Source organism: Thunnus thynnus, chromosome 18 (genome assembly GCF_963924715.1).
Source record: "Thunnus thynnus chromosome 18, fThuThy2.1, whole genome shotgun sequence".
Lineage (NCBI taxonomy): Eukaryota > Metazoa > Chordata > Actinopteri > Scombriformes > Scombridae > Thunnus > Thunnus thynnus.
In genome coordinates, this window is record NC_089534.1 from 4326667 (window position 1) to 4332175 (window position 5509).

The following is a 5509-nucleotide window of genomic DNA, read 5'->3' on the forward strand; positions in this document are numbered from 1 at the left end:
GTAATCTCAACTGTCTGCAGCCCTGTAGTACACACAGCGAGTCTACTGTATGTTACTGTATACATATAAATGTGTTGTTTTAAATGAGTCAAACATGAATTATTTCATAATATTTATAAAAATGTTAAATGTTTCACTCAGTGTCTGTAATCTGTAAGTATTCAGATCCTGCATGAAAAAACCCTACTACAGTAAAAGTACATAAGTATTATGAGCTTGATGTAGTTAAAGTATTGCAGTAAAAGTACATAAGTATTATGAGCTTGATGTAGTTAAAGTATTGCAGTAAAAGTAGTGGTTTGGTCCCTCTGACTGATATATTATTATATATGACATCATTAGATTATTAATAGTGAAGCATCAGTGTTAGAGCAGCATGTTACTGTTGTAGCTGCTGGAGGTGGAGCTAGTTTACACTACTTTATATACAGTTAGCTAGTTTAGTCCAGTGGTTCCCAACCTAGGGGTCGGGCCCCGCCAAAGGGTCAGCAGATAAATCTGAGGGGTCGTGAGATGATTAATGGGAGAGGAAAGAAGAAAAAACAAAGTTCTGATACACAAATTTGAACATGTATTGAAATGAAAGCATGTGAGAAGTTTAGAGGGAAAAATCACTATTTGGTGAAGCTGTTAACAACTCATAGACATGTGAAATGTGACCCCCGACTACGGCTAAATGCATAAGCAGCGTTTTGTTGCAGCTGTTCGAGGTGGAGCTAGTTTGAACTACTTTGTGAGGGTCATGAGATGATAGATCGAGTAGCAAAGATCTGCTACATACATTTAGATTCATTTCTCAGAACTTTTCTTTAATCTTTAAGCATTTTCTCTCTTTGGTGGAACTACAAACAACTCACAGACAAACAAACATGACAAAGAGACACAAATACACTGATTTAATGTAAAAGGCCAAAAAGTCTAAGAACCTCTGGTTTAATCTGTAACAATTAAATTTATCATTATGTTATTTTATGTAAAAGATTTAATCTGAAAAGTAGCTAAAGTCAAATAAATGTAGTGGACTAATCAGTTAATTAACTAATAATTGCAGCTGTACATAGAATCTATCTGAATATGTCACTTTCAACTTTATTTTCTGACATTTTATAGAAAAAACTGATTAACTGATTTAAAAAATAATTGTCAGATTAATCTATAATGAATATAATTAATTGCAGTTGCTTTTTTTTAATTATACCTCTTTGAAAATATGTTTATTTACATATTTATTTGTTTCTTTATATTATATGACTGTTATTTAATGCCGATTCAACACTTATTATTACACACATTCAAACTGGACATTAAAATCCACACATCTGACAACTATTAACAATAAACACAACTAATGCATGATATAGCATGTAAATAAACATTTAAATCATTAAAAACTATTTTAAAAAAAGGACAAAATTATGTATCTGTCCTTGTTAAAGATGGATATATGGCCTGAGGAAGGAAGCATGTATAATAACATTAATTACACGTGGTGTCGGACGTGTTGATACTAATTTATGCAGAATTTAATTTGATTTTAATGAGCCTGTGTGCTGTTTACCTTTATATTGTATCAACTGTTGTCACGTATGATTATTCCTGTTATTTTCTCATTTATTCTTATTTCCTGGATTTTGCCAGCAGGCTGACAGACTGTGTCATGTACTTCACTGTGGAGCTTCACATTTCTGCAACACTGAGTGAAGAAAAGCTCTGATCAGACCAAACATTATTTCCTAAATTGTTTTGAATAGAGTGAATGTAAATATATTGTGTTGTCTATTGTTGTGATGCAGGATTAGTTACCAGCGATGTTCCAATAAAACAGCTATTGAAATAGAAATGAACTGATTTAAATGGAAAAGGGGAAGGAGGGGGGAGGAGGGGGGGGGGTGTTGAAAGACATGAAAAGGAGCTGCAGCAGAGAGGAAAGAGGTGATGCTGTTGCCACGGCGACACAAAACCTCCACTCAGACATTGAGTGCGGTGCTGTTTCTGCACTTACAGGTGAATGGATGGATGGACAAACACACACACACACACACACACACACAGACTCACATTATACAAGTCTGTTATTAGCTTTATACACAACCTTCATGTAGCGGCTGTAATGTTAGCAAAACCGGAGGATTCACGTGTATGTTCGGTGATCGCATGCAGACGTCATTCTCTCATTACACGGGCCACTGCAGGGTTCAAACCTGTGACTTTTTGACCACAAGACAAACTTCTCACATGTTTTCATTTCAATAAATGATCCAATATTTCAGCAAAAATCAAAGATTAGAGAAAAAGTCCAAAAACTGAAAACAGATTTGTGTATCAGAACTTTGTTTTTTCTTCTTTCCTCTCCCATTAATCATCTCACGACCCCTCAGATTTATCTGCTGACCCTTTGGGGGGGCCCCGACCCCTAGGTTGGGAACCACTGGACTAAACTAGCTAACTGTATATAAAGTAGTGTAAACTAGCTCCACCTCCAGCAGCTACAACAGTAACATGCTGCTCTAACACTGATGCTTCACTATTAATAATCTAATGATGTCATATATAATAATATATCAGTCAGAGGGACCAAACCACTACTTTTACTGCAATACTTTAACTACATCAAGCTCATAATACTTATGTACTTTTACTGCAATACTTTAACTACATCAAGCTCATAATACTTAAGTACTTTTACTTAAATAGGATTTTTCATGCAGGACTTCTTCCACCACTGACTTTCAGCCCTATAAAGTGATAGTTTGAGGGTTAGATACAGTAGAGATTGTGCACTGGCATTCATACAAGTGTCAGTTTGTTCCCAGAAAAAGGATGAATAACAAAATTCTTTTGTAACCACCCAGTTTCAGGTCGTTCTGTAACTTCGGTCAGCTGCAGAGAGAGAGGATCACTAGATTTGAATTTTGTAGATGAGCCTTAACTGCAGCAGGAAGCGAGACCTTTAAATCCAGGCCGTGTGAGTGAGGTACAACTTTGGTTTGACAGGTATCTTTCTCTCCAAAGGGCCTGAAACATCTGTTTGATTTCTTTTGTTCATAACGGAGATGTGCGCTGCTGCACCCACTGTTTTCTCACGGTCAAAAGGAAAGTTTCACACGCTTTATTCCTGCTATACAAACGCCTTTTATAGTTTATCATCTGTTTTGATCTTTATCAAACCATCTAGACTACTGTAACTCACTTCACTCGTGCTTAAAGTAAACATAACCTTTCAAGGCTGCCAGACTCAATAACTAAAACAAAATAATACATATAACCCCTATTGTAGCTTCATTTCACTGGCTACCTGTGCGGATGGGACTAACTGCTGAGTTTATCAATGAATGTTTAATCCCATATGAGCCTGAGATCCTCTGGTGGATCCCTTTTAAGCTCAGACTACAGGAGTTCTGACCCTCCCGACAATCAGAGGAGTTCGGCACAGATTATCTGGTAATGTGAAGGGTTTACAGATCTAGTCTTAAACCTCCAAACATGTTTGATATTTAGGATTTAAAATGTGGATGGACAGCTGAGATGGAGGAAAGATTTGGCAAGAACATGACTGCATATATAACGTGTCTTTCAATCATAACCGTACAGACAAAAAGCTTTAATAAAGCAAGTTGTTGCACCATATCAGTCTATATTTTGCCCACATCTGCTAAAAACCAGTCGACACAACAAGACATATTTGGAGCTATTTGTTAAACAGAGCAGTTAGAAATAACGCAGGAAGGAAGAGTACAAGCAGAAACAACCACAGTGATGATGATGTTTGATGAAGAGCTGCAGATGACCAGCACAACTCCTACTTATTTGACTTTGCCCTGCTGTGTACTGGAGCGATGGCTCGGTGTGACCAACCCCAAAACAATGGAAAAACGCCATAATGTTAGAGGAGCGTAGCAGTGAGCTGGTGCGCTGTGTGTGGAGCAGACGACCATATAAAGAAATCCGTCATGAACCGACGTCGACTCGGGCTGAAAGTAGAAAAAAACGTTGGAAACTGAGCGTTCAGAGCAGCCTGAAGCTGCAGAGATTACTGCTACATACGTTACCTCGTTATTTGACACTTTTGACATTAATATGAACATCGAACATTGTAACATTATATACAAATATGACTGAAAATAAGCATAATAGGTCCCCTTTAATAATATCCTTTAGTGTGTGATTCGCCATTATTTTCAAATCTTCGTGATTAGAGAGACGAACATCTGTCACGTTTCTTCTTTATGTGCGTGATGCAACCCAGTTTCAAAAACAGTTTAGAGATCCCAAGATCTAGATTTAAGACCAGTGGTGCTATCAGCTATCAGGGCTTTCTTACTTTTATGTTCTTTTTATAATGCCTCTATTTTATTGTCATTTTTCTGGCTTCTGTCTTTCATTATGCTGTTGTGAAGCACTTTGTAAGTATGTTTTGAAAGGTGCTACACAAATAAAGTTGATTATTATCTTCATTATCTTAGATTTCTGCTTTAGATAAAGTCGACTTCAGCCACATCCAGCATGTTGTGTTCATGCACTGGTGGGAAAGATTTTGCTAAGTAGCTCGACGGGTTAAAGTCAAAGGGTGTCTCGTTTAAACTGAGCTAATAATGAGATCTAGATTGGCTATAACTGTTTTAATAGTATTTTAAATATTATATTGTAATCTGCATTGCTTCACAAGTCATTTACCCAATTGTAGCCCAGTTGTAACCTTTCCATTTACAGATCTTTTGACCTCCAGATCAATAAAACCGTTCTGGGTTTCACTCTCCCAGATATAAAAGCACGCTGTTGAGAAGAACATACAGTTGGAAGTTCCCTGGTTTATACAGAAGAATTCACATTAAAGATGTAAAGTATGCTTTGCAACACGTCATGATGCATTTACAGACACTAAAAAACCCTAACAGGGTCTTTTCTGTTTGGTTCCTGCACGAGTTGCAACCAGTAAAAATGAATTAAATCACATGAAAACAACATTTTGCCTTCGGCCTAAAGCTCTTCTTCTTCTTCCTTATCTCTGAATATGTTTTTTTAAGTTTTTTAAATGATCTAATACAAAAAAAAAAACACCAGACAGCAGAGCAATAATTCATATCATATACAGACAACCAGTCAGACAGTTTAAAAGATCCAGCAAACGAACTAACAAGCAAACAACAGCAGTAACAATAGATAAATAGATAAATAACAAAATAATAACAAAGAAAAAATAAATAGATGAAATAAGTATGTAATTAATTTAGGAAAAGGACATAAACTTGCTACCTTACTGTAGCAGGTGGATAGGTTTACATTCGTCTTTCTATCTGTGGTCCTACAGATCCTACATTCACATTCTCAAGTTTAGCTTTTTTCAACAGTGCGTCAGTCCAGTGTTGAATCTGCCGTCTCTCCGTTTACAAAAAAAAAGAAAAATCTACTTTTTGGCAACAGCCAAAGTTACAGACAGCCATTTATTATGTTGTTGATTAGCTAATCTTGACAGAATCCCTATTATACAAAGTCAGGGATCAGGATTAAT